At 44.0% G+C, this 27,288-nt stretch overlaps 1 pseudogene; it reads right to left on the reverse strand.

Moving 5' to 3' along the window:
* LOC109870035 (DNA primase large subunit-like) overlaps window positions 1-23,791 on the reverse strand; it is a 46,910-nt pseudogene extending 23,119 nt beyond the window's left edge.
* Window positions 23,792-27,288: the final 3,497 nt, after the last annotated feature.

Raw genomic sequence — 27,288 nt, forward strand, 5'->3', positions numbered from 1 at the left:
ACCCATGTGCATCCATTTTCCATTGATCTATCATGACAAGGTGAGACCCAGGTGCATCCATTTTCCATTGATCTATCATGACAAGGTGAGACCCAGGTGCATCCATTTTCCATTGATCTATCATGACAAGGTGAGACCCAGGTGCATCCATTTTCCATTGATCTATCATGACAAGGTGAGACCCAGATGCATCCATTTTCCATTGATCTATCATGACAAGGTGAGACCCAGGTGCATCCATTTTCCATTGATCTATCATGACAAGGTGAGACCCAGATGCATCCATTTTCCATTGATCTATCATGACAAGGTGAGACCCAGATGCATCCATTTTCCATTGATCTATCATGACAAGGTGAGACCCATGTGCATCCATTTTCCATTGATCTATCATGACAAGGTGAGACCCAGGTGCATCCATTTTCCATTGATCTATCATGACAAGGTGAGACCCAGGTGCATCCATTTTCCATTGATCTATCATGACAAGGTGAGACCCAGGTGCATCCATTTTCCATTGATCTATCATGACAAGGTGAGACCCAGATGCATCCATTTTCCATTGATCTATCATGACAAGGTGAGACCCAGGTGCATCCATTTTCCATTGATCTATCATGACAAGGTGAGACCCAGATGCATCCATTTTCCATTGATCTATCATGACAAGGTGAGACCCAGATGCATCCATTTTCCATTGATCTATCATGACAAGGTGAGACCCAGATGCATCCATTTTCCATTGATCTATCATGACAAGGTGAGACCCAGGTGCATCCTTTTTCCATTGATCTATTATGACAAGGTGAGACCCAGATGCAGACACAGGAGGCAGATGGTTGGAGTCTTACAATATTTATACATCCAATAGGATGGTTGTGGACAGGAAAAAGGGTCAAAACCAGTTCAGACTTCAAAAGGTACCGAAGGGCAGGCAGAATCAAGGTCAGGGCAGGCAGGATGATCAGGCAGGCGGGAATGTAGTCCAGAGTCAGGCAGGGGTCAAAACCGTGAAGGACTATCAAAAAGAGAATATCAAAAGGAGTATGGGAAAAACACACTGGTTGACTTGACTAACATACACAACGAACTGGCACAGAGAGACAAGAAACACAGGTATAAATACACCAGGGAAAATAAGCGACACCTGGAGGGGGTGGAGACAATAACAGGAACAGGTGAAACAAATCTACAACTTGTAGTTCACCTGTGGTTAATTCAATTGATTGGACATGATTTGGAAAGGCACACACCTGTCTATATAGGGTCCAAGAGTTGATTGGTGCATGTCAGAGCAAAAATCAAGCCATCAGGTTGAAGGAATTGTCCGTAGAGCTCCAACAACCCAAAGATTACTCTGACATAGCTCTAGAGGTCCTCTGTTGAGATAGAACCTTCCAGAAGGACAACCTTCTCTTCAGTACTCCACCAATCAGGCCTTTATGGTAGACTGGCCAGACGGAAGCCACTTCTCAGTAAAAGGCACCTGACAGCACACTTGGAGTATGCCCAAAGGCACCTAAAGGACTCTCAAACCATGAGAAAGAAGATTCTCTGGTCTGATGAAACCAATATTAAACTATTTGGCCTGAATGCCAAGCATCGCATTTGGAGGAAACCTGGCACCATCCATACGGTGAAGCATGGTGGTGGCAGCATCCTTCTGTGGGGATGTTTTTCAGTGGCAGGGACTGGGAGACTAGTCAGGATCGAGGGAAAGATGAAATGAGCAAAGGACAAACGAGATTGTTGATGAAAACCTGCTCCAGAGCGCTCAGTACCTGACTGGGGCAAAGGTTCAGCTTTCAACAGGACAACGACCCTAAGCACACAGCCAAGACTATGCAGGAGTGGCTTTGGGACAAATCTCTGGACAAATCTCTGATTGTCCTTGAGTGGCCCAGCCAGATTCCAGACTTGAACCCGATCGAACATCTCAGGAGAGACCTGAAAATAGCTGTGCAGCGCCGCTCCCCATCCAACCTGACAGAGCTTGAGAGGATCTGCAAAGAAGAATGGAAGAAACTCCCCAAATCCGTTTTAGAATAAGGCTGTAGCATTACAAAATTTGGCAAAGGTCAAGGGGTCTGAATACTTACCGAAAGCACTGTAGGCTAGCGAATTTGATTTTGAAATATAATAGGGCCTTTATGTAAAATTAGTAGGCTGACTCATATATACATAATATTTCCCCTAATGTTATTAGCCTAACTCCTCTTTCTCTAGTATTACATCATTCCTTCCTTCCTTTCAACAGCTAAATGAAATACATTTTGTTGTCCTTATCGTCATCATTCTATTGATGTCCTTGAATAGAATTAGATGCAGAAGGCTTTCACGTCTCTTCAAGAAGATTGAATGGTTCTGGTTCTGAATGAATAACTGCTATAGCATACCGCCATCGCGCATTCACTCTTCTTTCAAAGTACCTGAGAGTTCTATTGGCTGCTGAATTTAACATTCAGCAAAAAAGAGATTGCATCCCTCTTCGTAGAGTCTATTGGTATAATGCTAAAATAAATAATGTCCAGCAAGTTATTCAAGTCTAGCTTTTTCCTGCTTGGGACTCCAAGAGCTAAGGAGTGGTTTTTAAGGAGAGGCCAGCGGAGAACAGGTCCTTGTGTATTGAGCAAGAGACAAAGGGTATAAATTAGAAGTTTATTATCCATACCCCATCATTAATTAGCTAAATGTAAGGCATAAGGCTAATAATGCACTGAATTTATTACCTGAAAGAGGTAGGCTCGGACATCTACGCTACATTCGGAAAGTATTCAGACCCCTTCCCGTTCTCCACATTTTGTTACGGTACAGCTTTAGTCTAAAATATATTAAATGAATATGTTTCCTCATCAATCTACACACAATACCCTGTAATGACAAAGCAAAATCAGGTTTTTCGAAATTTAGCAAATTTATTTTTAAAAATTAAAAGCTTGAATATCACATTTATAAATGTTGTCAGACCCTTTAATCAGTACTTTGTTGAAGCACCTTTGGCAGTGAATACAGTCTTGAGTCTTCTTGGGTATGACGCTACAAGCTTGGCATACCTGTATTTTGGGGAGTTTCTCCCATTCTTCTATGCAGATACTCTCAATCACTGGCAGGTAGGTTGTGGTTGTGAGCGAGTGCAAGAGTGTTCGCGCGTGCACTGATTTAAAGCAACAATATTCAAGTGATGGTTTAAAACTGCAGTTGCAATTAAAAAATACATCTTGGCAATGAAAAAACAAGGTGACCCTCGAAAGCCAGATGGAGATGGTAAATTAGATGCACATTCATTCTATATATTACTGTATCATAGGCTATGCTACAGCAAATGTACCTGTCAGAAGGGGGAAAAAAGTTAGCATGGTGAGATGATAAGTCTACATGCATTGTGAACTGCGCTCCATACTGAGATGGGCTGTCTGTCCCCACCCTGAGGGTTGATTCATCATCAGAGGCCATAGAGAAGGCAGATTTAGACATCTCATATAATTTAGCAGTTTCATTTCACGCCATGCTGTTCATAAAAATAATTTATTATAATTTACCAGTATCTGGCAGTTATTTATCCCGGGAAAACGGAGTGGTTTTGGGCGGTAAATCTCGGTAACCGGGTTCCCTCCATTCAACCCTAGTGTAGATGAAGGGGAGGAGACAAGTTAAAGGATTTTTAAGCCTCGATACAATTGAGATGTGGATTGTGTGTGTGCAATTCAGAGGTTGAATGTGCATTACAAAATATTTAAGTGCCTTTGAACAGGACATGGTAGTAGATGTTAGGAGCACCAGTTTGTGTCAAGAACTACTGAGGTTTTCATGCTTAACAGTTTCCGTGTGTATCAAGAATAGTCCACCACCCAAAGGACATCCAGCCAACTTGACAACTGTGGGAAGCATTGGCGTCAACATGGGCCAGCATCCCTGAGGAACGCTTTCGACACTTTGCCCCAACAAATTGAGGCTGTTCTGAGGGCAAAAGGTAGGGGCGTGTTGGTGCAACTCAATATTAGAAAGGTGTTCCTAATGTTTGGTAGACTCAGTGTAGTTGTTTGGCACTTCATGCCTTTATGGATAATAAATAAATGTGGGCTTACATTTTGAGAACTGTAGGATATAACCTGTCTGTGGATTAAGGTGAAAAGCACGGAGGATATTGGCCATATTAATATGTAACGTCTTCTTCAAATCCATCCAGTTTTAATCCAACTTTGGCAAAGTTCCTTCAGAGAATCCAAGCCTATAGTGTAGGTTATTTTGAGGCACCAGACTCTTCGCAATCATCACCTATGTTCAGAAGCTTTGTTTTTCCAATCCAGGAAGTTTTTTCTTTCAGGCTTCCAGGGTGTGAACAGAATAGACAGCTCCCCTGCCTTTCTCCTCTGGCTGTGTGAAATGTATCAAGAGCAGACAGCAAAAGCAAGAGAGCTCCAAAGACTAATGCCTCGGCAGAGACATTAAGCACAGAACTAGACGGAAACAGAGATTACATCCTGGGAGTGACTTGAATAATAAAAACCTGTAGCTCCTTCAAGGAGGAATTGAAGTTCGGAAGGATTTTGCACGCAGCCACGTACGGCGTCGCCAGACACACTCAAGGTTCCTGGGTCAATTACCTAATTACCCGGTTTCAATCAAGGGCAGTGAATGAGAAAGTATCAGATGACAGGAAAACAAAGTGGATTTATGGAGGACTGAGTCATGAATAGGAGTCCAGGGAGAAACAAACAGGGCTTTGTTAAAAAGGGTCTTTAGTCTCACTGTAGGATATAATGAGAATAAACAAATACCTACATAATAAATACCATAACATTGAGCATAATTATATTTTAGCGAACACTGGCGTTTATTCACTACAGGTATACAGTTGAAGAACTGGAGAACAGAATACACTGTTCCGCCTCTGTCATGCATGGGTTTATAGGCAGGTACATGATGTTGAAACAAAGTAGAAAGACTACATCATTGAAATAAGCAAGCACACTGACATAATAAACCAAAAGTCCAAAACTATGTTGGTTCTACTGCTCATCACACAAATACAGAATTAACTATTTTGTAGGTGAAAAATAAATAATCTGAAACTGTTAACATATCCAATTAGTACGTTTTATAGGCTAATCCAGGCGGAAACATCAACACTCCTAGCAAGTACACCCTTCCTGGTGGTTCAAATTGGCTTCATGTGTTCATTTCTCACTCTCAACCCAAACTTTAATGAGCACGAACTATCAATGTGTTGCCCAATGATCCCAACGTTATTAGTGATGCAAAACAACGCACAAAATGTCAATAATCCAAGTCTTCATTTTGGAAAGATTTTAGAACCCAACAGGCATTTTCAGAAGTTTTGAGGACAACACATTGCAGATGTCTGATAGGTGAAAGCAGCATATCCAAGGCCTGTTTTCAGATGAGTGGAGAGATTAAGGAACGGAGACAATGACAAGAGGATGCCACAAGAGTTGAGATGCATCCTTGACAGCTATCAGTGAAATAATCCGATAACATGACTCTGATCAGATAAACCAACTTCAACAATCCCACTATCTTGATCTTGCTGCATAAATATATTGAACCAAGCTTTGGACACATAATGACTTCAAAAGGTCAACTAGGGGGGTGAGTATATTTGTCCTGTTTCACACATAAAGTGTGTGGAGGGATTTTTTGTTTTTTGCATATCCCACTACCCCCAGAGACATCCTCGGAGAGTGGGGTCATGACCAGGGATCACTTAGAAAGAAATGATTAAGTTTCCACTGGAGCAACTCAAGTAAGGCATTTACTTCAGTCAAGGGCACATTTCGTCAGTGTCCTAACCTGCTTGAAAACTCCACAGAAATAGCAGTGGTGTATCCCACCCACTTCACACCCTACCACCCTTGATTGTCTCCTCTCTCTGTCAATTAGTGGTGGGAAGTCATGGACGTGCAGGTGGGTTTTGCTGAGTAAACAGCATCTAGGCCAGGCAGTTAGGGCTGCTTGATGGACGAGGCCACGTTGGTGCTGTGGGCTGATGCCTCAGGAGGAGGAGAGTTCACTAATTAAACAGGCAGCTGCTTTGCCAGTGTGTGTGTGGTGTGTATGTGCGTTTGTGTGTCAAGGAATGGAGATGCTATACTACCCAACTGGGTCCATTATCTCTGGACCAATCCAGTGCTTGCTGAACACCACTTACCTTTGACATTGGAAAGGGGACAGTGTTTTTACCATAAATGATGCACCACTTCCTGCCTGAAGATAACACATCAAGATACACTGTTCAGTAAAGTAGACTTTGGTAGACAGTAGAGCAATAAAGAAGGATTGAGAGGACTGCCCTGTTACTAAGCACAGCTATTCTGCACAGTAGTTGTAGAATATCTTGGCACTATAGGCACAGAACAAACACCTTTATTTAAAATACTGCTATATGCATACGTGAACAAAATATTAGAATTTGCATTACAAGTATTGGGCTGATGCAATTTTACGCTGCAATAGGCATGAATTATCATCCTCATACCAAGAGTGATGTCTAAATATTTGATATGCTTCTCAATTACAGATGCGGTCTGAACATTAACTCGTCTGACCCCCCCCCCCCCCCCCCCCAGACACACACACTCGCAGAGAAAGTTAGCAAGGGTATTTCTTTCACTGCGGGAGCTGATCAATTCAGCTAAACTGTTGGGAGTGCAATTCCTGCACGAGGCCTAGCTCTCAAACATCCTGTCAGGCTTCGAGTGAAATCTGGAGACCATCCCAGGATACACTGCGGTAGGAAGCAGCAGCAGCCTAGGCAGAATCAGGCCACGCTGGGCCGTTGCCGCTCACCAGTAGAGAGCATTAAGAATCCTGATGCCCCTCTCCTGGTGGACTCCTTAGGCTGGTTGTTAAGGGAGCTGCTACTCCTCCCTCAGCCCTCTGAGTCTCAGTGGTCATCCTTCAACAGCCCCCACAGAACAAAGCCTATTGCGAGTGATGCATTTGTTTTTGAAGGTTACATTGCTAGAGTAGAAAAGACACTGGCAATGTTGACAAGCTTTGTGACGACAGCAGAACTGCAATTTCCACACCTCACCTGTGAAACCATCCACTGTCGTCTGCCTATCAAAACAGCTGTTCATGAGCAAACACTCAACCCTAAATTCACTACACAAATACAAAGAAAAGACAAGTGTAGAATGAAACAGTTTTACGGATTCATTAAAAAGTCAATATTTCTATTCAGAGCGAATAAAACAAGGCTATCTGAAGCTCAGAGCTAATAAAACTAGGAGAGAAGTTGACCAACTATGTAATTAGCCAGCGTGCTCCCTAGGTCTCACCTTGTCTTAAAACAACACACCGCTAATTCATTCCACAGGCATTATCTCAGAGCCAGAGCACAAATGATAAAGACTGCAGTAATAATGACTGGATTAGGAGCCTCTGAAACAAAGAGACTCTCTTTATAATCTTGAAACACCGTTTTTCCCTCTCAACCCCAAGATCAAATAAGGTGACAAGCAAAAAGGTCTTTGGATCCCCCCTTTCAACTGACTTAGTTTTGAATATCCTTGGACTCCGTAAAATAATTGCATTCATTATTTTATTTTTTTAAGTGTTTGGCTTCGATGTTGGTTGTTGGAGTTCCTAATTAGTGTAACTGTCAAATTGCTAAAGCACTGACATTTGTAAACCTGATTAAGTAATTGTTATCCAGGCCTTGTGACAACGCACGCACCTTTTATTCTGCTTAATTGATGAGCTTCAAAACAGTAATAAACAGTCATTAGGGTCTAGCTTGGCATTAGCATGCCAGTTGATTATCTATGCTCATCTCATTTCAAACCAATTTCATTACACTTCCAGTGAATGATCCCTTGAAACAAACAAACTAGAGAATTCCAAATCTAACAAAACAATATTTGATTTGGGAGGCAACAGCAAAGTAAACTTGTGTCTAATTCAGGTGAGCAGGAAATAAGGAAACTATGGTTTTATGATGTACAATTTTACTCTGACTATATCTAGCTGTTGCCATTTTTTATTGCCTTTAGGTAGACCTGGATATACATCAAACATAATATCTGTGTTGATGTCAGCTTCCTGAGGTCAACAGTACACCTACACAGGTCCGTATGCCTGTGCTTTATAGGCTCATGTCACCCACTGGAGCTATAAAAGATGCTCCAACATGCAGCTGCTACATAAGCTACTAACACCTGCTAGACTGTAAAAAAAAAACAAGAAGAAGAGAACGGCAGCACATAAAAATGCACTTTGGTTCAGACTTGCTGCTTTCATCTTTAGATGGAATACAATTCGGAAATGAAATGGGAATCACTCATGTAGATTGGGCATGGAGTGTCCCTCCCTGGCCAGTCAGGAGGATTAGCTCCTCTGCAGATTGGTCCGCCAGTGAGCCAGTCTAATGAGTTTCACCCTGATGCACCCCACATTGTCCATGCTCCGGAATAAATGTTAACACTGTCCGCTTAGCAACAGTGGAGACCTGAGGGCCACGAGAGCCAGTCAGAGGATCCCAGGCCATTCGGCCCCTGGCCTCCAACCACAAAGAAGAAAAGGTTACCATGGTCCAGGCTATTGATATGAAGCGTATGTGGTTAGAGTGCAGAGGCGTGAGACAGTGCAATATGGATGAGGGTTCTCTGAGGATGTAGTCATGTTCCAGGAGCATGGAGAGGGCTGGGAAGGAGCTTTGAGAGGGCTAAGGGGCTTCTTGCCATGATTTATTTACACCGATCAGCTTCATGCTGAACTTAAATCAATAATGGAACTTACACACATTAGTTCATGTGCGCGGCCGTCCAGGTTACACCTGAGGGGAGCAGACCGAGGAGACCAAGCCACTCTGGAAGTAGGGCACTTTGAAGAGTGGCATTCCATGACTGGCAGAGAATGTGTACGCCTGACCGGGCTACAAGCCGCTTACACAATAAATGGCGGGAGACTAGTGGAGCAGGAAGAAGTGAAGCTGGAGGAATAGGAAAAAATACATCCTCTTATTGCTTTTGAGAGTGTGTGAAAGTGGCTTAGCAGTAGTCAAAGCACAAGCAACTCTTTGAACTGTGGCGTGTCTCCATAGAAGCCAGCAACTCTTTGAACTGTGGCGTGTCTCCATAGAAGCCAGCAACTCTTTGAACTGTGGCGTGTCTCCATAGAAGCCAGTACAGCTTGGCAAAGGTTTGGTTCTCAGTGGAAAAGGCCAATCTTAACTGCTCTTAAAATTTACCTAAATCAACTGGATGCCTAAATGAGTTCCAAAGAAAGTTGAGAAGTGTTCACAGAGAAGTGTGCACAGAAATGATTTTATTCCAGGTGTTTAAGCCGAGTGCTGCTATTTTTCTGACAAAATATACAGTATTGACATATTTCACCTGCCTTTTCCCTCCCAACTTTGTGTAAATGTGAAAATCAAAAGGGCAGCTCAGTAAGCATACACTGCAGTGTGAAAGTGCCAGTCAAATTGTGTCACTGGTTCATGCGGTTTTACACTGACCACAGTGTAAATCTAGCCATGTACATGGAAGACTAATGTTAATATCTATAATTATCTAGTCTAACTTGTATCTAGTCTTATTCTGATCAAAACCTATATGACAATTCCAGTTTCTAAAACCCTGTTTGATTCTAAATCAAATCAAATCAAATCAAATGTATTTATATAGCCCTTCGTACATCAGCTGATATCTCAAAGTGCTGTACAGAAACCCAGCCTAAAACCCCAAACAGCAAGCAATGCAGGTGTAGAAGCACGGTGGCTAGGAAAAACTCCCTAGAAAGGCCAATACCTAGGAAGAAACCTAGAGAGGAACCAGGCTATGTGGGGTGGCCAGTCCTCTTCTGGCTGTGCCGGGTGGAGATTATAACAGAACATGGCCAAGATGTTCAAATGTTCATAAATGACCAGCATGGTCGAATAATAATAAGGCAGAACAGTTGAAACTAGAGCAGCAGCACAGTCAGGTGGAAGTTGAAACTGGAGCAGCAGCATGGCCAGGTGGACTGGGGACAGCAAGGATTCATCATGTCAGGTAGTCCTGGGGCATGGTCCTAGGGCTAAGGTCCTCCGAGAGAGAGAAAGAAAGAGAGAAGGAGAGAATTAGAGAACGCACACTTAGATTCACACAGGACACCGAATAGGACAGGAGAAGTACTCCAGATATAACAAACTGACCCCAGCCCCCCGACACATAAACTACTGCAGCATAAATACTGGAGGCTGAGACAGGAGGGGTCAGGAGACACTGTGGCCCCATCCGAGGACACCCCCGGACAGGGCCAAACAGGAAGGATATAACCCCACCCACTTTGCCAAAGCACAGCCCCCACACCACTAGAGGGATATCTTCAACCACCAACTTACCATCCTGAGACAAGGCTGAGTATAGCCCACAAAGATCTCCGCTACGGCACAACCCAAGGGGGGGGGGGCGCCAACCCAGACAGGATGACCACAACAGTGAATCAACCCACTCAGGTGACGCACCCCCTCCAGGGACGGCATGAGAGAGCCCCAGCAAGCCAGTGACTCAGCCCCTGTAATAGGGTTAGAGGCAGAGAATCCCAGTGGAAAGAGGGGAACCGGCCAGGCAGAGACAGCAAGGGCGGTTCGTTGCTCCAGAGCCTTTCCGTTCACCTTCCCACTCCTGGGCCAGACTACACTCAATCATATGACCCACTGAAGAGATGAGTCTTCAGTAAAGACTTAAAGGTTGAGACCGAGTTTGCGTCTCTGACATGGGTAGGCAGACCGTTCCATAAAAATGGAGCTCTATAGGAGAAAGCCCTGCCTCCAGCTGTTTGCTTAGAAATTCTAGGGACAATTAGGAGGCCTGCGTCTTGTGACCGTAGCGTACGTGTAGGTATGTACGGCAGGACCAAATCAGAGAGATAGGTAGGAGCAAGCCCATGTAATGCTTTGTAGGTTAGCAGTAAAACCTTGAAATCAGCCCTTGCTTTGACAGGAAGCCAGTGTAGAGAGGCTAGCACTGGAGTAATATGATCAAATTTTTTGGTTCTAGTCAGGATTCTAGCAGCCGTATTTAGCACTAACTGAAGTTTATTTAGTGCTTTATCCGGGTAGCCGGAAAATAGAGCATTGCAGTAGTCTAACCTAGAAGTGACAAAAGCATGGATACATTTTTCTGCATCATTTTTGGACAGAAAGTTTCTGATTTTTGCAATGTTACGTAGATGGAAAAAAGCTGTCCTCGAAATGGTCTTGATATGTTCTTCAAAAGAGAGATCAGGGTCCAGAGTAACACCGAGGTCCTTCACAGTTTTATTTGAGACGACTGTACAACCATTAAGATTAATTGTCAGATTCAACAGAAGATCTCTTTGTTTCTTGGGACCTAGAACAAGCATCTCTGTTTTGTCCGAGTTTAATAGTAGAAAGTTTGCAGCCATCCACTTCCTTATGTCTGAAACACATGCTTCTAGCGAGGGCAATTTTGGGGCTTCACCATGTTTCATTGAAATGTACAGCTGTGTGTCATCCGCATAGCAGTGAAAGTTTACATTATGTTTTCGAATAACATCCCCAAGAGGTAAAATATATAGTGAAAACAATAGTGGTCCTAAAACGGAACCTTGAGGAACACCGAAATTTACATTTACATTAAATTTACATTTATTCTAGCTACCTTTGTTGGGCCAGTCAGTTTATATTGTGAAACTGAAATCAGTGGTCAATTTTAATTTTGTCAGGTGGTGTTTCAAAACAATTATTGTCCGAAAACTATTCTGCTATATCTTCATTTATTGCCCTTACAAAGTGACATATTATTTCCTTGAAAGTGGCACAGGCACCTATTTTCTCTGCGCTGTTGTCACAGAAAAATACACACCATTTAAAAAATAATCAGCAAAAATGCCGTATCTGTAGAAAGGAAAGCATTGTGTTTTACCTCATTTTACATTATCCGAGGTGCATATAGACACACCTTATCCATCCCCCACCAATAGCATACCTCTGGAAGGCTATGTGTTTGTTTCTTCGTGACCTGTGTTATCTTGCAAATGAGAAGAATATACCACAAAATGAATTATTTATGCTTTTTAAGTGCTTTGACTGCAGAGAATATATTGAACAACGGATGCCTAGAAATAAAGGTGTTACATTGTGACAATGTACCAAATCATGTTTTCTTAAACCAGAAATTCATTTTCCATATTCATGCTCTACTGAATATTAAAGCACATATATAGAATGAACAAAAGGTCCCTGTAAATTAATGATGCTTCTCTTGCAGCATAACGCCTGTGCTGTTGATACATTCAAGACAATGCATAAACCCCGGGAATAACACTTGGCAGAATCCTCATATGCATGTTGTTAATGCAGATTTGAAAATCTACCCCTCACCCATGGTATGAATTCACTATCTTCCTGAAAATGAGTGTCTAAAGAGACAGAGCAAACTTTCTCAAAGACATGCTAATTACGTTTGTCATTCTACAATTCCAAAGTTCTTAAAAACTGCTGCTTTTACTTTCTTCTTCTTACCACCCATAACTGATGACATAACAGGTTTGCACAATCAGCCACTCAACACGCTTACCATAGTCCCGCAAACTGAAGTTCTTACCTGAAATAGCCACTAACATTATGACCATAACGCAACTAGAACATAGAAACCACTACACTTGTCCTAGCAAAGGGAAACACTATCTGGGTGAGTGGCCAAGACGAGAGTGGAGGGGGGTTGTGTCATTCTCCAGTTGAGCCTAACCGAGGTGAAATTCCACTTGAACGATAAAGGAATTTACAACTGAACAGCGTGAATGAGCACTTGAATCTGTTGACAGAGGCGATTATATTCAAATGTCTCAGCCTTCAGACACCTCCCCTCCGGTAGAGATGGGAACCTCATCAGGGTTCTGGTGATTGAGGATCAATTGGAAACAACCGTTCAGATGCAGAAAAGAGAAGTGGAGACATGGAGAGACTAGTCCCGCTGAGGACAGTCATTTTCTTGTTGAACGTACCGTAGACATGAAAATAAGATGGAGTCATAACCGAGGTGCATTCGCTCACAACTATATCATTAAGATCCTGGAGGAATGAAAGGTCAACTCCACCATCAATACAAATATCTGGAGACCTCTAGGCCATACAATCAACCGCTGAGGAACTGAGCCTTTCTTTATGAATACCTTGTGTCATGTAGGTCAGGAGTCATTGCCTTCCTACTTCAAAATATAGCTAGTATAGAAATTGAAATAGAAATATTGTTGCCCAGCCAAGAGGACCACCTCAATAATGTCCTTGTATGTACTATACTGTTGTCTCTCCCTCAAGCTGCTGTCTATGTCTTTCAATTATTCACGTCCAAGAAGTTTACCTTGGCTGCGTCCACTTTGCCCTTGATGAACTCGGACCTCCAGAACTGCAGGACCTGGTCCAGAGTGAGGCCTATGCCCTTGAGGAACTCGGACCTCCAGAACTGCAGGGCCTGGTCCAGAGTGAGGCCTATGCCCTTGACGAACTCTGACCTCCAGAACTGCAGGACCAGGTCCAGAGTGAGGCCTATGCCCTTGACGAACTCGGACCTCCAGAACTGCAGGGCCTGGTCCAGAGTGAGGCCTATGCCCTTGACGAACTCTGACCTCCAGAACTGCAGGGCCAGGTCCAGAGTGAGGCCTATGCCCTTGACGAACTCAGACCTCCAGAACTGCAGGGCCTGGTCCAGAGTGAGGCCTATGCCCTTGACGAACTCGGACCTCCAGAACTGCAGGGCCAGGTCCAGAGTGAGGCCTATGCCCTTGACGAACTCGAACCTCCAGAACTGCAGGGCCTGGTCCAGAGTGAGGCCTATGCCCTTGACGAACTCGGACCTCCAGAACTGCAGGGCCTGGTCCAGAGTGAGGCCTATGCCCTTGAGGAACAGTTTGTACTGCATGCTCCCACCGGCGGAGGTGGTGGCTTTCTCTCAGCAACCGGTGGAGCTGAGAGATAGCTGAAGGAAGAGAGGACACATTTAGATATGCAGGCAAAAGTCAACTGCCTAACTTTACCATGGCAGCAATGCAATCAAAAAGCTGCATGGAATGATCCGTTTCATCCACCAATGACTCCATATTTCCATATTTTCTCTCTGAACGCATCGATATGCAGTCAGTTTGTTACATGGCCCGCAATATCACAATCCAGACTATGCTAAAATGTCCTCCTGATTTTATCTAGGCCAGGCATCCTTATCATTTAAAGGTGTGGTGGTACTGTTAATACAGCTCAATATCATGTAAAGCACACACACACAAACACACACACACACACACACCTCATTATTAAATGGCTCATAAGAGGAAAGCTTATTTAGTAGAGCTGCAGGAGAATGGCGGTGATCGTCTAGCCCAGTCGTCTGGTGATCACAAGGTTCTGGTTTAGCCACTCGGAGCCCAAAGCCAACTCTACAGGTGCCGAATAGAGAGAGAGAGAAAAAAACTAGACCCACAGCCAGCCTTTTCCATCTGTTGAGCACCACATCACAAACAGCTCAAATTAAAGCCCTCTCGGTCTCATTCGTTCTCCCATGACCAAGTAGTAGAGGAATGTCTCGCCAGTAGAGACGACAAAGCTGCTTCCCTGATCGACTCCTAGCATGGCTTGCTTGCGTCAACACACTTAGAAAAAATGCTGTGTGATATTGAGAAATTGAGTACTAAATACTAAAAGTGAACATTTAAATCATTGTGGGTGACATTTCCTGTTGGAGATAGAGTCATTTGATTGAACAGAAATGTTCTTGTTTATGTGCCAGATCTTGCTTCAAAGGGGCTACTATTTACAAGTGGATCCATGACTTCTGTTTGAGAGTGGGTAAATCTGAAGGACGAAATTAGCATTTGCTGACGGGCCACTTAATTGGAACAGCAGTGGTCTCTGAAATGGAGAAAGTGAAGAATGCACAGCGAGTCTGAGCTGAGCTGTGGCCTCGATCAGTTTAATTCCCCTCACAGAGACCACAATGGTTCATTAAAACCCCTTCGGAATCCCTTCTGAATGTCAATGTAGAGAACTCTGTCTCGCTAACGCATTGGGTATGACATTGGGCATGACATTGGGCAAGACATTGGGCATGACATTGGGCAAGACATTGGGCATGAAATGCGAGGACTATTGCCTCAAAAGTTAAGTTTCAAGCAGTAATTCTTGTGAACACTGAAGACACTGAAGACATTTACCACTTCACCACTGATGGAAACATACAGTATGAACCAATACTGAGATAGGTGGACAGAAAACTGCTGCATTGACTGTACATTTCTGTTCTGATATAACCAGTGTCCTCTACATCTTCCTTGTCCTCCCTAGTATGAATGTGTCCTTTGTGTTTCAATGCATACTCACCGGATCGATCTGCTCCAAAGACATGTTCCCAATACTCTTCTGTATGCTGTAGTCCTGATCCACGTAGCCATGGCTACAAGGACAGCAATGGACCAACAAGAGAGAGGCAGAGAAAGAGAAAATAAATTACAGCAGTCTATCACAACAGTTCCAGAGAAAGAACACATTGTCATCATTAGTCTACAAAGTGCTACAGCAGGACATGGTTCGGTCTCAGGGTCCATTTAGGACTTTGGGTCCACTGGCTCCATTACCTGGGGCTATGATAATAACAGCTTACTCTCAACAATCTTTGTACAAAACATGTAATTGTATTATACAGAAAGGTAATTGTGCCTCATAGAAAGCTATTGTTGCACTATACAGAAATACAGTCTGACATATTCATTGAATGGCAGCTTTTTGCACATATTCTATAGAGAAGTAGATTTGGTGCATACCGGGGAGCAAGACAAATATATTTTAATGTGTTTTAAGTGGTGCATACCGGGGAGCAAGACAAATATGTTTTAATGTGTTTTAAGTGGTGCATACCGGGGAGCAAGACAAATATGTTTTAATGTGTTTTAAGTGGTGCATACCGGGGAGCAAGACTAATATGTTTTAATGTGTTTTAAGTGGTGCATACCGGGGAGCAAGACAAATATGTTTTAATGTGTTTTAAGTGGTGCATACCGGGGAGCAAGACTAATATGTTTTAATGTGTTTTAAGTGGTGCATACCGGGGAGCTAGACAAATATGTTTTAATGTGTTTTAAGTGGTGCATACCGGGGAGCAAGACAAATATGTTTTAATGTGTTTTAAGGGGTGCATACCGGGGAGCAAGACAAATATGTTTTAATGTGTTTTAAGTGGTGCATACCGGGGAGCAAGACAAATATGTTTTAATGTGTTTTAAGTGGTGCATACCGGGGAGCAAGACAAATATGTTTTAATGTGTTTTAAGTGGTGCATACCGGGGAGCAAGACTAATATGTTTTAATGTGTTTTAAGTGGTGCATACCGGGGAGCTAGACAAATATGTTTTAATGTGTTTTAAGTGGTGCATACCGGGGAGCAAGACAAATATGTTTTAATGTGTTTTAAGTGGTGCATACCGGGGAGCAAGACAAATATGTTTTAATGTGTTTTAAGTGGTGCATACCGGGGAGCAAGACAAATATGTTTTAATGTGTTTTAAGTGGTGCATACCGGGGAGCAAGACAAATATGTTTTAATGTGTTTTAAGGGGTGCATACCGGGGAGCAAGACAAATATGTTTTAATGTGTTTTAAGTGGTGCATACCGGGGAGCAAGACAAATATGTTTTAATGTGTTTTAAGTGGTGCATACCGGGGAGCAAGACAAATATGTTTTAATGTGTTTTAAGTGGTGCATACCGGGGAGCAAGACAAATATGTTTTAATGTGTTTTAAGTGGTGCATACCGGGGAGCAAGACTAATATGTTTTAATGTGTTTTAAGTGGTGCATACCGGGGAGCTAGACAAATATGTTTTAATGTGTTTTAAGTGGTGCATACCGGGGAGCAAGACAAATATGTTTTAATGTGTTTTAAGTGGTGCATACCGGGGAGCAAGACAAATATATTTTAATGTGTTTTAAGTGGTGCATACCGGGGAGCAAGACAAATATGTTTTAATGTGTTTTAAGGGGTGCATACCGGGGAGCAAGACAAATATGTTTTAATGTGTTTTAAGTGGTGCATACCGGGGAGCAAGACAAATATGTTTTAATGTGTTTTAAGTGGTGCATACCGGGGAGCAAGACAAATATGTTTTAATGTGTTTTAAGTGGTGCATACCGGGGAGCAAGACAAATATGTTTTAATGTGTTTTAAGTGGTGCATACCGGGGAGCAAGACAAATATGTTTTAATGTGTTTTAAGTGGCTAAAGTGCCACTGAATAAAAACCAGTGACCAGGTTTCTGGAATAAATCAAATGTAGCATTGATCCTGCACGTTTTCCAGTTGTTTCCATTTTTATTGTCCCTCCCAGCAAAATGTTAAGATCAATCCCACTGATCGATGTCTGTGTTATTGATTTTCTCAGTGCCTAGCATTTGAGCAGGAGCCCTCCATAAATTAACTGACTTGTCTTTGTGCAACGTTAGTGTGCCTTACCGAAGAATAAACTGACCAATGAAGATGCTCCGACAGTCCCCTAACAGTATACAAGCTCAAATCGGACTCTGTCAACAAAACAAATGGGGTTACCTAACTGGCTAAAAACTGCTGGAAGATATTCAAATTTACACACAAAATATTGCTGCAAAATGCTTTTTCTGCAATGTCTCATGGCCTAATTTGGGCCTCTTGGATTGATGGGTAAAGGTCAACATCATAATTATCCTCCCAAAGCTTTATACATGTCAGGTGCATTTTCTCACCCTTTGATCACACAGCCCTTACCTTATGGCACTGAAGTAATCCAGGTGACCCAGACATTTAGACTAAATGCCATTTGAAAGGCCATTGGAGTAATGGAGCACAAACAGCCAGGTTACAGGCTAATCAGGTTTCTAAAACCATAGCCTGTGTGACTTTGATTAGAGGCCTTGACCACCTAATTGCTCATGAGGCAACAATTACAAAATATATTGGGTCATAGTGGCTCCCAAGTGGCACAGCGGTCTAAGGCATTACATCTCAGTGGTTTGAATCCAGGCTGTATCACAACTGGCTGTGATTGGAAGTCCCATAGGGTGGCACTCAATTGGTCCAGCGTCGTCCTGGTTTGGCTGGTATAGGCCGTCATTGTAAATAAGAATTTGTTCTTAAATTACTTGCCTAGTGAAATAAAGTGTGATTAAACAAGGTCATTTAAGCATCACTAAAACAGTGCAAAGCTGAGTAGGGCTAAAAGCTCAGTGCCATTGCCTCTCAAACACAAGCTTCCAAATCATATTGCCACACTACTTAGATGAGGACATTTAATCTCATTGATTTATCATGTTGACTTAGGCCAATATCTATATAGCTTTGTCACTTCATGGAAAATTATAGTGAATTATAATACTGTATATTTAATAAAATATGATACAGAAATCATTCAGAACATATACAGTGGGGCAAAAAAGTATTTAGTCAGCCACCAATTGTGCAAGTTCTCCCACTTAAAAAGATGAGAGAGGCCTGTAATTTTCATCATAGGTACACTTCAACTATGACAGACAAAATGAGAGAAAATCACATTGTAGGATTTTTTATGAATTTATTTGCAAATTATTGTCACGAATCTCGCCGAAGATGGTGCCGCTTCCTGTTCGGGCGGCGCTCGGCGGTCGTCGTCGCCGGCCTATTAGCTGCCATCGATTCCCTTTCCGTTTGTTTCTGTTTATTGGGTAATTGGGTACACCTGTTTTGAGTTAGTGTTTGTTTGTAGGCTATTTAAGGGCACTAGGCCCGCTGGGTATTTGTGCGGGCTTGTTTTCTGTTATCTGGTGTATGAGTGTATTCAGTATTTTTTCCGGACAGTTTAGTCCGTTGTATTTTGGGACGGGTTGTTTCATGCGCCCTGGTGTTTTGCATGTCGTGGCGCCTCAGTCTATGGAATAAAATATCCACGAACTGAATTACCTGCTCTCTGCGCCTGACTCCTCCACTCACCATTGTTAGAAGTTGTAACAATTATGGTGGAAAATAAATATTTGGTCACCTACATACAAGCAAGGTTTCTGGCTCTCACAGACCTGTAACTTCTTCTTTAAGAGGCTCCTCTGTCCTGCACTCGTTACCTATATTAATGGCACCTGTTTGAACTTGTTATCAGTATAAAAGACACCTGTCCACAAGCTCAAAGAGTCACACTCCAAACTCCACTATGGCCAAGACCAAAGAGCTATCAAAGGACACCAGAAACAAAATTGTAGACCTCCACCAGGCTGGGAAGACTGAATTTGCAATAGGTAAGCAGCTTGGTTTGAAGAAATCAACTGTGGGAGAAATTATTAGGAAATGAAAGACATACAAGACCACTGATAATCTCCCTCGATCTGGGGCTCCACGCAAGATCTCACCCCGTGGGGTCAAAATGATCACAAGAACGGTGAGCAAAAATCCCAGAACCACACGGGGGGACCTAGTGAATGACCTGCAGAGAGCTGGGACCAAAGTAACAAAGCCTACCATCAGTAACACACTACGCCGCCAGGGACTCAAATCCTGCAGTGCCAGACGTGTCCCCCTGCTTAAGCCAGTACATGTCCGGGCCTATCTGAAGTTTGCTAGAGAGCATTTGGATGATCCAGAAGAAGATTGGGAGAATGTCATATGGTCAGATGAAACCAAAATATAACTTTTTGGTAAAAACTCAACTCCTCGTGTTTGGAGGACAAAGAATGCTGAGTTGCGTCCAAAGAACACCATACCTACTGTGAAGCATGGGGGTGGAAACATCATGCTTTGGGGCTGTTTTTCTGCAAAGGGACCAGGACGACTGATCCGTGTAAAGGAAAGAATGAATGGAGCCATGTATCGTGAGATAGGGCAAGGGCATTGAAGATGAAACGTGGCTGGGTCTTTCAGCATGACAATGATCCCAAACACACCGCCCGGGCAACGAAGGAGTGGCTTCGTAAGAACCATTTCAAGGTCCTGGAGTGACCTAGCCAGTCTCCAGATCTCAACCCCATAGAAAATCTTTGGAGGGAGTTGAAAGTCTGTGTTGCCCAGCAACAGCTCCAAAACATCACTGCTCTAGAGGAGATATGCATGGAGGAATGGGCCAAAATACCAGCAACAGTGTGTGAAAACCTTGTGAAGACTTACAGAAAACGTTTGACCTCTGTCATTGCCAACAAAGGGTATATAACAAAGTATTGAGATAAACTTTTGTTATTGACCAAATACTTATTTTGCACCATAATTTGCAAATAAATTCATTTAAAATCCTACAGTGTGATTTTCTGGATTTTTTTTCTCATTTTGTCTGTCATAGTTGAAGTGTACCTATGATGAAAATTACAGGCCTCTCTCATCTTTTTAAGTGGGAGAACTTGCACAATTGGTGGCTGACTAAATACTTTTTTGCCCCACTGTGTGTGTATATATATATATATATATATATATATGCTCTATTCATGTATTGAGTTTTCCTAGTGTGCCTTACAATTCAAAAGGAGAGGTGGTGCACATTACGATCAAAATATTGTAAAGGGGGATCAATGATACACTATAGAAGCTGCCTTTGAAATCTGTTAAGCCTTGGCCGCGGATGAAACCGGACCCTTCACTGGTAATCTAGCATTTACCACAGAAAGTCTCAAAGTGAAAGGGAATCAGCTGTGGGACCTAGCGACCGACGGCCCACTGAATACTGAAGCACGGGCTTTGGGCTTATGTTGCCTGCTCAATTCTGATGGAGTGTTGCCCTGCCAGCTATCGCTTCTGCGTCCAAGTCCCCTTGTTTATTCGTTTCAATTCAACAGCTGGTTTGCTTGAGGACACAGGTTTGTTTCTAGTGCACAAGCTGGCCCCATGACACTACCTTATCTGACTGCCCCAGCATGCATAGCCTTTCATTGGAACACAGTGGGAACCTTTCTGCAGTCAAACACCTCTATGTCTGCAATGACGCATCCAATTAAAAGAGGCCTCAATCGGGCTCCGTTAAAAACCAATAGACACAGCTGGTTGGTAGAGTTGCCTTTGGGGAAAGCCTCCGTTGTTCAGCTCTCCTTTACAATCATTGGCAGGTGCAGGAAGGCAACAGGAGGGCTAGATGGCCAGTGAGAGGCAGGTGGAGGGGCTTTAATCTAAACCAGGACTCCCTGGTGGGTCCTTTCCTGAAAGCCAGGACAGGCTTACACTTGTAGAGCCCAGGTTGGATCATTCCAACACAGAGCAGGGGACTACGCCAGAGGCGATTTCAGAAAGCCATTGAAAGATAGCATGTGTAGAAGAGTTCGAAAGAGGAAGAAAGAGAATGCAGAATGTAGAGAGAGGGATGTAGTGGAGTAAGACAGTGGGGAGGAGTTAAAGAGCAAGACCGTGGCGGGGGGTTAAAGTGTAAGACAGTGAGGGGGTTAAAGTGTAAGACAGTGAGGGGGTTAAAGTGTAAGACAGTGGTGGGGGGGGGTTTAGAGTAAGACCATGTCGGGGGGGGGGGGGGGGGGTTAAAGTGTAAGACCGTGGCGGGGGGGGGGGGTTAAAGAGTAAGACCGTGGCGGGGGGGTTAAAGAGTAAGACAGTGAGGGGGATTTTAAGGATTTTAGTTTTGTGTCAAAATACAAAAGTCACCAGGAATTCAGCTAACAATGGCTTTCATTTAGGAAATCTGTTCAAGCAATCCCACTAAATAGTTTTATTTTAAAATATAATCCCTTTTTAGGCTTAGGTTGTAGTCAATTTGCAGTGTACTAATTATTATTATTATTTTCCATCCCCCCTACCATTTGTTCCGTCAAAATTCGGCCTGCGGCTGAACCTAGTTGCCTACCCCAGGAGTAGAGTCAAGTAATCTTCAGAGAGGTCGTGGTGGTACAAAGGGCTTTCCTTGGCTTTATTTTGCTCAGGCAGTCTGTGGGTCATGGGTGGGTGGGCGCTCTCGGGGCCTGGCTATAAAAATAAATGCTCTGGCTTCCAGTTGACACATTAGGTTTGGAGTTTGTGTTCCATTATCACAGTGTTTGGAGGCAGAGGAGACACTTTCTCAAAGGGAATCTGGTGTTTGGAACGTTAGGCCATTTCTGGGAAAAGTGGCGCAAAGAGGATTTGGGAGCATTTGTGAAATGTGCCCTAGAAATGTACTTAAAAATATGTTTTTTTTGAAAGGTCCAATGGAACTGTTTTTATCTCAATATCAAATCATTCCTGGGTAACATTTCTACTATAATTTAAAACAAAGTAACAAAAATAGCTCTTAGCAAAGAGTATTTTCTCAAGCAAGAACCTTGCTAGGACTGTCTGGCAGTGGTCTGAGTGGGGAAGGGAAAAAAGAAAACTAGCTGTTATTGGCAGAGAGGTTTGGAACTCTTTATTATGGTCTATTAACCAATTTAGCGCCTGGTAAATGTCACGAGGCAGGCCACAACTCAGGCAAATTGTTTTATTAAACAGCTTTTACTCTAAAAGGGTATTTATCATCATTTTCAAAGTATTATTTCAACCTCAGTGTGGAAGCGTATATAAAAACACAGGACAATCACATTTTTGACTGCACTGGGACTTTAAGATGTTTTCTCAGTTTTATATCATATTGTACAACAGCTGATGAAACCAACACTGTAAAAGTGTGACAACATTTGATCAGTGTTATTTCCTGATAGTTGCTGGTTGAAAATACAATCTACATAGGACCTTTTAATCAGCAGGTTTGCATGGGAGGGCGATTCGGTAAATCCCCACTCAAACCACTCCCGGACAGTCCAAGCAAAATTCTTGCTTGAGAAATAGTTTTTTGCTAAAAATGTATTTTTGCCAATTGTCATGGAAATCAATTACATAAAGGTACTTCATTGTTACGCAGAAATTATTTGATGTAAAAACATCTGCATTGATGGTTTGAGGAGCGTTTCTCACTGCTATTTGTTTGAACCTCTAATCAAGGTGTGAATTCACAAGCTATTTTTTATCCCATTCTCGTGATATCAAATTGGTAGTTACGACCTTGTCTCATCTCTTTAACTTCCCAACGGGTTCGGGAGAGGGATCCTCCAAAACATGACCCGCCAAGCTGCGCTGTTCCTTAACACACTGCTCACTTAACCCAGAAGTCAGCTGTACCAATGTGTCTGAGGAAACATTGTAAGACTGCTGACCGTTGTCAGCTTGCAGTTACCTAGCCCACCACAAGGAGTCCCCAGAGCGTGATAAGCAAAGGAAAGCCCCACTGGCCAGACCCTCTCCTAACCCGGATGTTGCTGGGCCAATTGTGCACCACCAAGCAGGGCTCCTAGTCACAGCCAGCTGTGACACAGCCTGCAATCAAACCCCAGAATGTAGACCACAGTTCTTTCAGTACCCTTACACTTGGGTTCCTACATGGCCTGTTGGTTTTGACAAGCATTATTTTTTGGGAGTGCATAATGACTATATTGTCATAATGAATGACCTAAAGCATCAGCAGAGGAATCAATATGCCAATTACCTGAGGTGGTTAAGCAAAAGTTGGAGTCATTCATCAGACTGCACTGCCGGTAGAGAGCGGGCTGTCAGCTGAAAAAAAGGACAGCACATGGGAAATGCTATCGGCCTCCACCACGAACTGACGGGACGGGTCAGGATGAACCAACATGGGAGCTGTGGTGAAGCGGTATTTGAGATACCGGAACGCAGCTGGGGACCACGTGAACGGAACCTTGGGAGAGATGAGTGCAGACAAGGGGGAAGCCAGGGTGCTGTAGCCCCAGATAAAGAGGTGATAAAAGTTGGTGAATCCCAGGAAACGCTGCAGTTGTACTCTGGACGTAGGCTGGGGCCAAACCACCACCGCTCTCACCTTCCCGGGATCCATCTGTATGGTCCCTGCAACAATGATGTAATCCAGAAAGGAGAAGGTGGAGCGGTGGAATTTGCACTTCTCTGCTTTACAAAAATCTGGTTCTCCAGGAGGTGTTGGAGAACCTGTCGGAAGTGGAGCATGTGTTCTTAGGTGGAGTGGGAGAAGAAGAGGATGTCATCGAGGTAGATGAAGACGAACTGGTTCAACATGTCGCGGAGAACATCATTAACCAGAGCCTGGAACACAGCAGGGGTGTTGGTAAGGCCGAAGGGCATGACCAGGTACTCGTAGTGCCTGCTGGCAGTGTTGAAGGCACTCTTCCACATGTCCCCTTCCAGTATCCGCACCAGGTGGTAGGCATTCCGTATACCCAGCTTGGAGAACACGGTGGCTCCCTGGAGTGGCTCGAAGACAGAGGAGATGAGAGGTAGCGGGTAGCAGTTCTTCATTGTTATGTTGTTGAGACCCCGGTAGTTGATGCACGGGCGCAGGGTTTTGTCCTTCTCCACAAAGAAGAACCCTGCACCGGGCGGGGAGGTAGAAGGATGGTTGAAGTCCTCAATGTAGGTCTCCATAGCCTTGGTCTCCGGACCCGACAGAGAGTACAGTCATCCCCGGAGCGTAATGGTGCCTGGGAGAAGGTCAATCCCATAGTCATAAGGTCGGTACGGCAGCAGCCAAGTGGCCGGAGCCTTACTGAACACCGTTCTGGCACTCTGCTGGAATGGCGGAGAGGTACGGGGCAACTTCCGAGCCCCCAGGAAGACGTCTCGGGGCAGGCTGCGCTGACTTCAGGCAATGGGTGTGGCAGAGCGGTCAATGAGGGGAATGTGTCGCTGGAGCCAGGTGAATCCCAATACCACGGGAACCTGAGGAGACTTAATGAGCAGGAACTAGATCGTATCGCTGTGGTTCCCTGACACGTAGTTTGATGGGGGTGGTATTGTGGATGACCCAGCCTATAGAGCGCTCGTCCAGTGCTCTAACGTCCATGGGAATGGAGAAGGGCTGAGTGAGGATATCCAGCTCGGTAGCCAGGGTAGCGTCCATAAAGCTCTCATCTGTCCCAGAGTCAATGAGTACCCGGAGAGATTTTTACTGGTTCTCCCACAGCAACATGGCATGAAAAGGGATGTGAGTAAGGGGAAAGGAAAGGTTCTCTGTATGGCCCACCAGAGTACTAGCACCTACCGGTGAGCCTGGTCTTTTAGTGGACATGTGGAGATGAAATGACCAGCAGTCCCGCAATACAGGATGCTCTTAGTGTGAAGCATGTATAGCCGTTCAGCTGGAGACAGCCATGCTCTGCCTAGTTATAGGGGCTCGGGAAGAGGTAAATCGGCAGTCTTTGGAGGCTCTCGGGGAACTCTGGTAGCCTCGGGTTCTCTCGGCAATGGAGCCGTTGGGGACTTCCGGGATACATCGGAGGTGAGGTGGAATCTCCTCTCCTTCCTTCGTTCCCATAGTCGCCCATCGATCCGAATGGTCGATGAATGAGTCAAGATCCGTCGGTAGTTCCGGGCTACAAACTCGTCCTTTACTTCTTCTGATATTCTGTGTAGTAACATGTCGAACAGCCCTTCCGTGTTCCAAGCACTCTCCGCTGCCAACGTGTGGAAATCCACTGCATAGCCTGCCACACTATGGGAGTTTTGACGTAGCTGGAGCAGCTTGCGAACAACAGAGAGTCAAACACCTTCCGAACCTCCTCCACGATCTCCTCCAGACTGAGGCAGACGGCAGATTGTTGCTCCCACACCGCCGTGGCCAAGGCGAGTGCCTTCCTGGACATCAATGTTATGATGTACATTATCCTCGAGCGGCCCGCGGGGAATGAAGTAGGCTGCAGCTTGAAAATGAGGGAGCACTGGGAGAGAAAAGCCCGGCAGGTTCTGGAATCTCCAGCATAGCGCTCCGGAGGAGGTAAGCAGGGTTCTCAGGACACTGTGGTACGCTAGGAGATCACCATTGTGGTAGACTGCCAAACAGACGACCCACGGAATTGCTCCAGAAATGTGTTAAACGCTTGGTTATGGCGTTTGGCTAAGGTCTGGAACCCTTCTATGAGACAATGGTGGCTCCTTGGGAGGAGAGGGTGTTGCGGAGCTAGTCCGAGTCTGCTGGGTCAGTCATGGCCCGTTCAGACTATCAGGTTTCAGGTATGACAAAGATGCAGACAGTGTCGAATAAACAAAAGTTTATTTCTAATATAGAGGCGGGCAAAGGACAGGTCAAATGGGGTCAATAATACAGAGAGGATGCAAAGGGTCCAGAACGGCAGGCAGTCTCAGGGTCAGGGCAGGCAGGGGTCAATAATCCTGTGAGGTGGGGCAAGGTATAGAATGGCAGGCTCAGGGTCAGGGCAGGCAGAACGGTCAAAACTGGGAAGGACTAAAAAAACAGCCACAAAGGGTGGAGACAGCCACAAAGACATGTGAACAGATCAGGGTGTGACAAAAGCGGTAAAGAGGTCCAAGCTACAGCAGCACATCAACTGGTTAAGAAAGAATCAGTGAACTTTGCTGAAAGTTTCAGAAATAATTCAATGTTACTGTAACAATACTGCAACCTAAAAGCATAGGACACAGGCTGGCTGAGGTCTTACAAAGTTGAACATCCTCATTGAAATGATGTCACTTGGTGGCTTATGGAGAGTTAGTGTTTTTCTTATCTTTGCCAGTTGGAAGAAATGGTACGCCAACCCAGCTATGTGATTAATGTTTTACACAAGAGATGTTATTAAACTCAACCGTGAAGAGCCTTTTATTCCTGTCTGCACAAATTCCACAATTCACAGCCTCTAATTTCTTTTACGAATATCCAATAAGCATCTGACTTGGGGAAGCTTCCACTTGGACGTTTCCGCCCCCCAAGCTCTAACACGATTCAGTCATTGTTAAATTGTGTTTGTAAAATTTAACATGAAAGAAATCCCAAGAAAGTCTGAAAATTCCCCAGGCTGTCAGAAAAGATGCAGAGATTCTAAACTTTTGAGATATATATGGATCTGACTTGAGGTCCAAAATGGCCACTGAAGCAATTAAAGCACATGAGAAGCTTTTTAACCACGAGAGGAGCTTTGCCAAGGTACAGCCATTTCTCTCTCAGGCTGATACAGAGACTCATCCATGCTTTTACTACAGGCAGGCATGACTACTGTAACACTCTCCTGCCTGGTCTACCCAAGAAAGCCATTGGTCAACTGCAAAACATATAGAATACTGCAGCACAGGTACTGACCAAGACCAGACAGACAGCACACATTACAGCGGTTTTAAAGTCTCTGCACTGGCTGCCTGTGAGTTTAGAATTCATTTTCAGATTCTTCTATTGGTTTTTAAATCAATCCATGATTGTGCACTCCAATACATGGTCAAACATGCTTTTAAAAGGTAATTTATGTACCCAGTAGGTCCCTCAGGACCTCTGGCACTGGCCTTTTAACTATCCCAAAGCTTAAGACCAAGAGGCATGGAGAGGCAGCCTTTAGTTATTATGCCCCCAGCCTC

This window comes from Oncorhynchus kisutch, linkage group LG25 (genome assembly GCF_002021735.2).
Source record: "Oncorhynchus kisutch isolate 150728-3 linkage group LG25, Okis_V2, whole genome shotgun sequence".
Taxonomy (NCBI): domain Eukaryota; kingdom Metazoa; phylum Chordata; class Actinopteri; order Salmoniformes; family Salmonidae; genus Oncorhynchus; species Oncorhynchus kisutch.